The sequence below is a fragment of the Salvia hispanica genome, chromosome 4 (genome assembly GCF_029641045.1).
Source record: "Salvia hispanica isolate PSC_SH4W2 chromosome 4, Shi_PSC_v1, whole genome shotgun sequence".
Lineage (NCBI taxonomy): Eukaryota > Viridiplantae > Streptophyta > Magnoliopsida > Lamiales > Lamiaceae > Salvia > Salvia hispanica.
In genome coordinates, this window is record NC_142695.1 from 35484544 (window position 1) to 35496943 (window position 12400).

At 43.3% G+C, this 12400-nt stretch overlaps 1 pseudogene; it reads left to right on the top strand.

Moving 5' to 3' along the window:
* Nucleotides 1-397: 397 nt before the first annotated feature.
* On the top strand, nucleotides 398-9501 carry LOC148928542 (G-type lectin S-receptor-like serine/threonine-protein kinase SD1-1; annotated as a pseudogene).
* The last annotated feature ends 2899 nt before the right edge of the window (nucleotides 9502-12400 follow it).

Below are 12400 nucleotides of genomic sequence, written 5' to 3' on the forward strand. Positions count from 1 at the left end.
AACGCTTTGTCAACATTAGAATTAGTCTTCAACTGCTCCTTCTCCTTTATTTGTGAAAGAAAAGTCAATTTCCATCTCGGCCAGACATATTGCATTTCGTAGAAGTTAATTCATTTTTCTTTTGAGGAAAATGGAAGGTGAATGCACCTTATAATTGCTTTTCAACATCATGAAAGCATACATCTTTAACTTTGGAGTTTTACTATTTTAAATTGTCAACCAGAAAATGTATATATTAGATACATGAAACTAATTTATAAAATAGAGACCCCAACTAACAGCTGATATAACAAAAGAACATTAGAATTGATCCAAAATTCATGTGATTTTTCCCAGCTAGTACAAATCTCTGCTTTCGGTACTCAGCTGTCTATAATTGAGACTACCTACAATCAAGATGGCAACTATTATACAACAACAAATAATTTCTTCATTGAAAACATGATTGGACATGGAGGTTTTGGTCCGGTTTATTTGTATGGTCATACATGCATAAGCAGGGGTACATGCCATCAGGTGAAGAAATCACAGTCAAAAGAATGTCGAGATCTTCACAACTTGGTCTTGAAGAGTTCAGAAACGAAGTAATGGTGATTGCGAAACTTCAACACAGAAACATTGTTAGACTTTTGGGATGTTGCATTGAAGAAGAGGAAAGGATTCTGATCTATGAGTATCTCGATAATAAAAGCCTCGATTATTTCGTTTTTGGTAAAGTCTAACTAGTAGTATTATTTTGTTTGTGAAATCTTATACTATCTCTTTGAAAGAGTTAACATTCACATGTTTCAGATCTGAGAACACTTTTGACATGGCCTAAGCATTTCGATATTTGTTGGAATCTATATCCGGTCAATGGACTTTGACCAATTATAATTTCAACGAGACATTTAATTTTGTAAAATTAAATGATATAGTGTCGATCTACGTTCGGAGTAGATGACCGTGGTATATTTATTTTCTCAAATCCGATTCCCGGTGAGTGAGAAATAATTGTTTAAAGTTGTGCAAAAATTGCAAACTTAATGAGCTATGAGAGGAGATTAGGGAATAATTAAGAGAGTTAATTATCCCACATTGAAAGTTTCAACCTTATTAAACTAGTATTTAATAAGAAGGATTATTACATGTAATAATTATAGTGGACTAAGATGGGCTGTAAGAGCGCACACGCGCGCGCCGCCCGCCGCGAGCCACGTGCCTCGAGCCTCGAGCCTCAAGCCCGCGCCCGTGCCCTTGTCCTTGGCAATTGGTCTTTGGGCTGTTCTTTGGGCCTGGTGCTTGGGCCTAGTTGCGGGCTTGGCCCAAGTCTAGTGGGTCTAGTTCTTTTTAGACCACCACCGTTTCCACGTCAGCGAGCCAAGCGGGATGCCACCTCGTCAGTATGACGACGCGGTAAGCCAACGTGGCTGACACGTGAGAGTCCACGTCGTGAACGAATCTAGAAGCTTCTAGACTCAGCCTCTCTAGCTCTGAGCGCGTAAACCGAGCCTATAAATAGGCTAGCCATTCCATGCATTCTACACACTAAAAACACTAGAAAGCATTCTGCATCATAAGCTCTCTCTCTCTGCATTACTCTTCTGTCGAAGCTCTGCCCTCTCCTCCATCCAGTTCGCCGGAGCTCTGCTGATAGCGGTGCTGCTTCATCAGAGACGTAGCCGTTTTATCTTTGGGGACGAAACGCCAATCCGAAGAGCACTACCGGGGCGTATCTCGTCTTGCGGAAAGAGGCCTCCTCGACTCGGCTATTTCCTTTTACGGTTCATTAGTTTTGAATTTTCCGTTGTAATTTTCGTTTCAGTTCTTCTTGTATTCCTTCTTGTAATCCCTAAATCACCAACAATCGCAAGACGAGATATAACTTGCTTTTGAAGGGATCTGGACCTAAAACTGAAACTAATACTTTCGAAACTATAATTACCTTTGCTGGAGATGTTGACTGAATTCAACACCGCCGCTTCCACCACTCCGGCCACCACCGCCGCCATCATTTCCTCCACCATGGCATCCACCACGATGATGCCAACTCCCGGGCTCTATCCATCTTCATCAACAACCCCTTGGGTGCATACTACTACCCAGGGGCTCACTGGTGGATCCACCTCGAGTGGGTCGGTTGGTTCCACATTTAGTGGTTCCTTCGGATCCTTTAATGGATCGAGTGTTGGGGCCTTCGGGTCTCACACGAATGCGGGGACCTTCGAGTCTCACGCGACTGCTGGGGCCTTCGGGTCTCATGCAAGTGTTGGAACCTTCGGGTTCAACACGGGCTTTGGTTCCTTCGGGACCAATGCGACCATGGCGGGCTCTACGCCCAACATGAATGGTGGGGGCTCTATGCCCAACCATGTTGTTGGCTCCTTCGGGGGCAACGGAATTGGTTCCTTCCAAGGACCAAGTGCGGCACCTTTGGCACCAAGAATGATGCCACCCGCCGAAAAACCACCTAAGTTTGGAGGAGCTGACTTCAAGAGGTGGTACCAAAAGATGTTGTTCTACTTGACAACATTGGGCATCGCCAACTTCCTCACGGAGAACGAGCCGCCCGCGCCAAGTGATCAAGAGACAAGTGTTGAGGTCATGGCGGACTATGAAGCATGGCGCAAAGGAGATTATCTTTGTAAAAATTTTATTCTAAGTGCATTAGATGATAGTTTGTACAATGTAACCACATCAAAAGAGATGTGGGAAAGCCTAGAAAAGAAGTATAGTGTAGACAATGCTGCCGGTACGGAACATGTTGTAGTATCCAAGTTCATGGACTACAAAATGGTCGACTCTAGACCGGTCATGGAACAAGTTCAAGAGTTCCAAATGATCATCCACGGACTCGTGGCTGAAGGGATGAATTTGCCCGACAACTTTGTGCGGTGCATACTCATTGAGAAGCTTCCTCCTAGTTGGAAGGACTTCAAGCACTACCTCAAGCACAAGCGAAAGAAGATGAGTCTTGAAGACTTGATCGTGAAGCTGCGCATTGAAGCGGATGTGCGCAAGATCGATCAAAAGGCTAAGGGCTTTAGCCCACTTGACGCCAAAGCCAACTTGTTGGAGCGGGGCGGACCCTCCAACAAACGCTCCCGCCCAAATCAGAAAGACAAAGGGAAGGGAAAGCAGCCTGCAAAGAAATTTGAAGGCGAGTGCTACAAGTGTGGCAAAGTTGGCCACTTTGCCAAAGACTGCCGCAGCAAGAAGAAGAAGCCGGCAGCCCACGTCGTTGAGAAAGACTTCAAGGACTGGAATGAAGATGACCTCGTTGCCGTGGTCACTGAAGAAGTCAACATTGTTGACAACAAGGGCGGTTGGTACATCGACACCGGCGCCACTGCTCATGTTTGCTCCGATAGGAGCAAGTTTGCCTCCTACACTGCTGTTGAAGGGAGGAAGATCAACATGGGGAATCAAGCATCGTCCGAGGTCCTCGGCATTGGCAATGTGATACTCATGATGACATCTGGAGTCACGATCACATTGAAGGATGTACTACATGTCCCGGACATCCGCAAGAACCTAGTGTCAGGATCAATACTAGTTAATAAGGGGTTTAAACTTGTATTCGAGTCTGATAGGTTTGTTTTGTACAAGTTTGGGAAGTCCCTCGGAAAAGGTTATGTAACCGACGGACTTTTCAAGCTTAGTGTGGCTACGCGCCTTGTTCCAAAGCCTTTGGCTAACAATAATAATAAAGCATCTACTTCCTCTTATTTGACCGAGTCTTCAAATTTGTGGCATTGTAGATTGGGACATGTAAATTCAAAAGCCGTAAAAAGATTAGTAAATTTAGATTTACTAAAGGCAATTGAAGTAGATACCCAAGACAAATGTGAAATATGTCTTGAGGCAAAAATGACTAAGTTACCGTTTCACTCAGTTGAACGAAAAACAAAACCCCTTGAATTAATTCACACGGATGTATGTGATTTAAAGATGGTGCAAACTAGAGGTGGTAAAAAGTACTTTATCACTTTTATAGATGATTGCACAAGATATTGCTATATTTATCTTTTAAGAAGTAAAGATGAAGCAATCGAAGCGTTCAAAAAGTATAAGAACGAAGTTGAGAATCAACTTGGTTGTAAAATCAAAGCGATTCGAAGTGATAGAGGAGGCGAGTATGTAGCCCCGTTTGAGGAGTTATGCAACGCAAGTGGTATAATTCATCAAACAACTGCTCCATACTCACCACAATCTAATGGTGTAGCGGAACGCAAAAATCAAACTCTAAAAGAGATGATGAATGCGTTACTACTAAGTTCAGGATTACCCCAGAACATGTGGGGGGAGGCTATTTTGACAGCCAACTATATCCTAAACAAAATTCCACTCAAAGGAAAAGACATCACTCCTTATGAATTGTGGAAAGGTAGGAAACCATCCTACAAATACCTCAAAGTGTGGGGGTGTTTGGCCAAGGTGATGGTTCCCCCGCCCAAAGAAGTTACAATTGGCCCTAAAACAATCGATTGTATCTTCATTGGATATGCACTTAACAGTAGTGCATATAGATTTGTTGTTCACAAGTCTGAAATATCGACTATTGCAGTAGGAACAACAATCGAGTCAAGGAATGCCGTATTTCTCAAAAATACATTTTCTTGCAAGGACAAAGAAGAAGTCCCAATCAATTCCGAGACAAGAATTGAAGATGAGGCCACTAGTTCTAAAACAGTGGATGAAGCCACTAGTTCTAAATCCGCGAATGAAGAGCCTAAATTGCGCAAGCGAGTGAGGCATGATCCAAGTGATGCAGTACTAAGACGTGGTAGTAGGGTCAGAACACCAAAAACATTTGGTCCTGACTACATTGCTTTTATGTTGGATGAAGAGCCAACGTCAATAAAAGTAGCATTCGATGGCCCAGACGGGTTACATTGGAGAGAAGCTGTTCAAAGCGAAATTGACTCAATTTTGCTAAACCACACTTGGGTGTTGGTTGATTTGCCCGAAGGTGCCAAACCTTTAGGGTGCAAATGGGTGCTTAAAAGAAAATTTAAGGCCGATGGAACAGTGGATAAGTATAAAGCCCGATTGGTAGTAAAGGGTTTTAAACAAAAGGAAGGACATGACTTCTTCGATACCTATTCACCTGTAACGAGGATTACATCTATCCAAGTGCTTCTCGCGATTGCTGCATTGCACAACCTTGAGATTCATCAAATGGATGTCAAGACTGCGTTTCTAAATGGTGAACTAGAGGATGAAATCTATATGGAATAACCCGAAGGGTTTGTAGTGCCCGGACAAGAAAAGAAGGTATGCAAACTGGTTAAGTCCCTCTATGGATTAAAACAAGAGCCGTTGCAATGGCACTTGAAGTTTGATAATGTGATGTTATCAAATGGGTTTAAAATCAACGAGTGTGACAAATGTGTCTATATTAAGAGCACTAATAATGGGTACGTTATAGTGTGTCTCTACGTTGATGACATGTTAATCATGGGGAGTACCACTCAAGTGATTAACGAGACAAAAGCCATGTTAAAGAGAAACTTTGACATGAAAGACATGGGTCTAGCCGATGTAATTCTTGGAATGAAAATTCTAAGAACATCCGATGAAATCATCTTAACCCAATCTCATTATGTTGAGAAGATATTGAAGAAATTCAATGCCTATGATGGCGCGCCGGTTAAGACTCCAATTGAACTCAATGTTCACTTGAGTAAAAACAAGGGCGAACCCGTTGCACAAGAAGAATATGCACGGGTCATTGGGTGCATTATGTACTTAACTAATTGCACTCGACCGGACATTGCCTTTGCCGTGAACAAGTTGAGTCGCTACACGAGTAATCCAAGCAAAGAGCATTGGAGAGCTCTTGTAAGGGTTTTGAGATATCTAAAACATACTCAAAATCATGGGCTACACTTTTCGAGATACCCCCCGGTACTTGAAGGGTACTGTGATGCGAATTGGATATCCGACAATAAGGACTCACTTTCAACAAGTGGATATGTCTTTACTATTGGGGGTGGTGCTGTCTCGTGGAAATCCATGAAACAGACATGTATAGCCCGTTCAACTATGGAATCCGAATTCATAGCTTTAGATAAAGCTGGGGAAGAAGCCGAATGGCTTAAGAACTTCCTTGAGGATATTCCAGGTTGGTGTAAGCCGGTGCCTCCAGTGTTGATTCACTGTGATAGCCAAGCCGCTATCGGGAGGGCGAACAATGGCTTCTATAACGGCAAGTCTCGACATATTCGACGACGACATAATACCGTGAGACATTTGATCACAACAGGCGTGATTACAATTGACTACGTGAAGTCAATAGATAATCTAGCGGATCCGCTAACCAAAGGGTTAAATCGTGATCAAATGAATAAGTTGCTAGAGGGAATGGGTTTGAAATCCACAAACTAAAGAATTGTCATAGTGGTAACCCAACCATGATGACTGGAGATCCCAAGAACTTGGTTCAATGGGAAAACTAAGCTATGAGAGTTCGTGTGAAACACTCATCTACATCTATTCCCTAAAGAGCAATAGAGTGTTGAAAACTTGCCTTGTGGTGAGGATAAGTCTATGACTTTTAATGATTTCTAAGGATCTCAAGGAGATTGAGTTCTCTAAGAGACCGAGTAGGGTAAGATACTCGAGTAGGAATCACCTATGTAAGTGTGAAGTGTGGCCGCTTCAAATTACACACTTATGAATCCAAAGTGGTGTCCAAGGCCGCAAAGGACACAAAACGTGAGAACGGATGAGGTTGAGGTGTTTAAGTGTTAACACCATTGTCTCGGTGCACGCCGTGGGGGACTAGTTCAAAGCATCGCGCTACTAGGCCACCTATGTATCCGATGGCGTTGACTATGGAAGGTTCAAAGCTAAAATCTACCTATCCTTATGCTTATATACCTCTCGAGGGTTGAGCTTGTGTCTGCATGCATTTGCATTTGGCTATTTCCACTCATGTGGGGGATTGTTGGAATCTATGTCCGGTCAATGGACTTTGACCAATTATAATTTCAACGAGACATTTAATTTTGTAAAATTAAATGATATAGTGTCGATCTACGTTCGGAGTAGATGACCGTGGTATATTTATTTTCTCAAATCCGATTCCCGGTGAGTGAGAAATAATTGTTTAAAGTTGTGCAAAAATTGCAAACTTAATGAGCTATGAGAGGAGATTAGGGAATAATTAAGAGAGTTAATTATCCCACATTGAAAGTTTCAACCTTATTAAACTAGTATTTAATAAGAAGGATTATTACATGTAATAATTATAGTGGACTAAGATGGGCTGTAAGAGCCCACACGCGCGCACACGCGCGCGCCGCCCGCGCCCGCGCCCGTGCTCGTGCTCGTGCTCGTGCCCGTGCCCTTGTCCTTGTCCTTGTCCTTGGACTTGGACTTGGATCTTGACAATTGGTCTTTGGGTGGTCTTTGGGCTGTTCTTTGGGCCTGGTCGTGGGCTTGGTGCTTGGGCCTAGTTGCGGGCTTGGCCCAAGTCTAGTGGGTCTAGTTCTTTTTAGACCACCACCGTTTCCACGTCAGCGAGCCAAGCGGGATGCGACCTCGTCAGTATGACGCGGTAAGCCAACGTGGCTGACACGTGAGAGTCCACGTCGTGAACGAATCTAGAAGCTTCACTAAAAACACTAGAAAGCATTCTGCATCATAAGCTCTCTCTCTGCATTGTTCTTCTGTCGAAGCTCTGCCCTCTCCTCCATCCAGTTCGCCGGAGCTCTGCTGATAGCGGTGCTGCTTCATCAGAGACGTAGCCGTTTTATCTTTGGGGACGAAACGCCAATCCGAATAGCACTACCGGGGCGTATCTCGTCTTGCGGAAAGAGGCCTCCTCGACTCGGCTATTTCCTTTTACGGTTCATTAGTTTCGAATTTTCCGTTGTAATTTTCGTTTCAGTTCTTCTTGTATTCCTTCTTGTAATCCCTAAATCACCAACAATATTATCATGGGAACGGCAAGGGGTCTTCTATATCTCCATCACGATTCCAGACTAAAGATTATTCATTCGGATCTCAAAACAAGCAATATTTTACTAGACGGAAATTTAACTCCAAAAATATCAGATTTTCGGCTAGCAAGAATTTTCGAAGTGGATCAATCTCTTGCGAGAACAAAAAGAGTTGTTGGGACATAAGTAAGTTTCTTCTTTACATGGTCATATTCTTTTGTTATTTTCTATGGTGGCCTTAAGATAAATAATTTCATGCAGTGGTTACATGGCTCTAGAATAGGCCTGGCAAATCGTGCGGATTGGGTCGCTATCGGGTCAACCCAATATCGACCCAACCTTATCGGGTCCCAACCCAACCCAATCCGAAATCTCGTGTTCTTATCGGGTTCAACCCAAACAGATTCGTGTCGGATTTCGTATCATCCAAAAAAATATCGGTCGTGTCGGATTCGTGCGGATTTCGTGTCATCCAAAAAATATCGGTCATCTTTTAATGATAATAAGTTACTAAACAATATAAACGCTATACGATGACGACCGACATATGATATTATATAATTAAAATTTGATATTACACGATAAAATAAGATATAACAAAATTAAAATAATTAATTTAAATATTTTTTAAATCCAAATAATAAAATTAAAGTATATTAAAATTAAATCTCACTAATAAAGTCAAAATAATTATTTTTTAATAAAATTTAAGTATGCGGTAATATTTTTTTATCATAAAAAATAATTAATAATAGTATTAATCATATTCTACTAATAAAATTATAATTATAATTATAATATTTTTTTAATTAATAAAAATAATTAAAATTAAAATTTAATATATTATTTTAATTAATAAAAATAATGAAAATAATTATTTTTTTTCTTAACGGATAACCCAACCCGACGCAACCCAAAATTTCTGGGTTCTTATTGGGTCGACTCTATAAGGACCCAAATCCTAAACGTGTGTGTTCGTGTCGGGTTAACTTCGTGCGGATTCGTGTCGGATTATCGTGTCCGATCAAAAATTACCGGCCCTACTCCAGAATACGCGATTGATGGGAAATTCTCGATGAAATCTGACATCTTTAGTCTTGGAGTGGTGGTGTTGGAGATAATTAGAGGAAACAATAACAGAGGATATGAACACACAGATCACTATCTTAACCTCTGGGGCCATGTAGTACTAATACTTTGATGTCATTTTGATTTGTACAAATGCAATGTCAAATTACACCTTAATTAGCTGGTTATTATGCTGGCAGGCATGGTTGCTTTGGAAAGAAAACAAGATTATAAAGTTGATGGATGAGTGTTTGAAGAATACATTTGTAGAGAGTGAAGGGAAGAGATGCATGCAAGTCGGGTTATTATGCGTTCAGAAATTCGTAGACGATAGGCCAACCATGCCATCGGTGTTTTCGATGTTAGCAAGTGATGGAACAGTTTTGCCCGAACCAAAAGAGCCTGGATTTTCATCGAAAGAAGTTCAAGCAGTAGTGGTAGTTCTTCACCATTTATTGAGTCAGGGAATAAAACAATCACCATTACTGAGTTGGAGGCCAGATGAAGACATTCTGCAAATATGTATGAAATTTTTATTTGCAAATAAGTGTCAAATGTTGATGATACGATGGGAGATCGTATCTGGACGTGCGCTGCGAATTGCAGAAGGGGGAGGTACATTTGCGGAGGATTTCTAAGTCAAGCAGCCGCCGTCCACAAGGGTTTTCTGTAGGGATAAATGTAATTTGCGATAAAAGTAAATAACGATAGAGAAATAGGGTAAATTCTGATATATTGATGAAAGGTTTATAATGACAGAATTCCCTATTTATATTATCTAAGGACCCTAGGTTTGGTTCGTCTTGATCATTCCGGGAAAGAACCAACAAGAAAACCCGAAACGAAGCTTATAATATGCTCGACCCATAAGTTTTAAAATATATAATTCAGCCCAAAAACAAATAACAAAGGATGGATAAAATAATTAAATCAGCGAGAGACATAGTCTCCAAACCATTCGGACTTTTTTGATTGCCTCTTCGTGCGTCTTGGTTCCTCGCGCTCAGCCTCACTGCTATCATCCGACGCCGTTATGACCTCCCTCGTCTCGACTAGTTCCTTAGTAGGTGACATCAAATCCTCTGAAGGGAGTTTTATTGTTGTGCCCGTATCAACTCCCCTCCCGATAAGAGGCTCGTGCTCAAGGAGGAAAGGGAAATGCCTGGTGATCGTGTTCAGTGGCTCCCACGAAGGTACGGAATCCGCGGACTCCGACCACTTGACCAACACTTGCTCCACCTATTGCCCGTCCAAGAGGTCCGTGCGGTGGTCCAATATCTCCACCGGATGTACCACCGAACTTGCTCCCAAAAACTCCCGCGGCAATGCCGGCAACGCACCAGAATCCGCACCCTCCACATAAAGGCGGAGTAAGCTGACGTGAAAGACGTAGTGAATTCGAGAACCTTGTGGTAGTTGTAAACGGTAAGCCACCGGGCCAATCCTCTCGGTGATTAGAAAAGGGCCATAGAATATCCGAGCTAGATTTTCCGACAGCGGTTTCGCCACCGAATGCTGTCTATATTGCTGCAATTTGAGCAGGACCTTATCGCCAAACTCAAACTGGTGGTTGCGTCTGTGCTTGTTTGCTGCAGTTCGCATCCGCTGCTGGGCGCCCGAATTCTGCCTGCTGTAGGCTAGGCCGCCACAAACGGGGGAGGTTCCCGGCCGTAAAGGGCTTGCTATGGAGAAACACCGAGACCCTCATGGTAGAAACAGTTAAGGGCTAGCTCGGCCAATGGAAGAAAATTCGCCCACTGGGTCGGTCGATCTGCAGTAAAAGCTCGCAGATATTGCTCCAAACCCTTGTTGAGCACCTCAGTTTGTCCGTCGGATTGAGGATGGTATGTCGTTGAAAGGTGCTGCGACGTGCCGCTAAGCCGAAGTATGTCCTTCCAAAAATGGGATCGTGGTCCGAAATCAACTTCTTGGGAAAACCATGATGCTTGACTATGGTCTCAATAAATAAGCACGCCGCGCGCATTGCATCAAAACGAACTGGTAACGAGCGAAATTAGCATATTTAGACAAACGATCCACTGCCACCGTGATGGTAGTGTACCCCTTAGAGAGCGGCAAACCCTCGATAAAATCCATTGACACGTCCTTTCAAACTTGCGACGGAATTGGTAAAGGCTATAGGAGGCTTGCGGGTCGCTATGTGGAATACTTCGTAGTTTGGCACACCACACAAGCCGCGACAAAAATCTTCACATCACGTCGCATGTGCGGCCAATGGAATTGCATAACGAGGCATCGGAGCGTCCTTTCAAAACCCGAATGGCCAGCCTGAGGAGTACTATGATGCTCATACAATAAAGCCTCTCGCAAGGGAAACTCTGCACTCACGAAAATGCGCCGCCCCCAATAAATCAGCCCATCACAAAAATAGTACATAGGGTCAGCTTCTCCCGCCTCAATCTTGCGGCGCAACTCGCAGAGATCAGAACGAGATGTTGTCTCCTCCTTCAATAAGGATATAATATCGGGCATAGGTTGCGCCATAGCCACTAACATAGCTGTATCAGTGTTGACCTCCTCATCACGGCGACAACGCATCAGGCACACGGTTGGCTGCCCCCAGCTTGTACTCGATGGTGAACTTGTATCCCATCAATTTCCTGACATAGAGATGTTGCTGCGGGGTCGGAATTACTTGCTGCAGAAGATCCTTTAAACTCTTTTGGTCGCTGCGGATAACAAATTCGCGGCCCGATAGATACTGACGTCATTTTTGGATCACCTCTACAATCGTGTACAGTTCCTTGAGATAAGTAGACGCGCTCCTGCGACGGGGGCCTAGCTTCTTACTGAAAACGGATGACCACCCGGCATGAGTACCGCCCCAATCCCGAAGTCGGACGCTTTAGTCTCCATGTAAAATGTCTGAGAAAAATCTGGAAGGTGAAGTACCGGCGCTGCCATCATGGCCCGCTTTAGAGCCTGAAAGCTCTCCGTTGCCGCCCCTGTCCAGGCAAAAGAATCCTTTTTAAGCAAGTCGGTATGGGGCGCAATGATTACAGCATAATGCGCAATGAACCCCGAAGCTGCTTAACGGTAGTCGGGATAGGCCACGCAACCATCACGTCAATCTTCGTCGGGTCCGCATTGAGTTGACCTTCAGTTATCAAATGGCCAAGGTAATCAACTGTAGTACAACAGAATGAGCACTTGGACTATTTTACAAAGAAGCTTTAGTCTTTCAAAGTCGACAAAACCTGATCCAAGTGGGCGCCATGGGACTCAAAATCCAGACTGTATGCCAAGATATCATCAAAGAAAACGATGACAGCCTTCCGCGCAGGAAGGGCTGGAAGATAGAATTCATGGCGGACTGGAATGTTGAGGGAGGATTGGTCAGACCGAACGACATTACCAAAAACTCAAAATGACCGTCGTGGGTG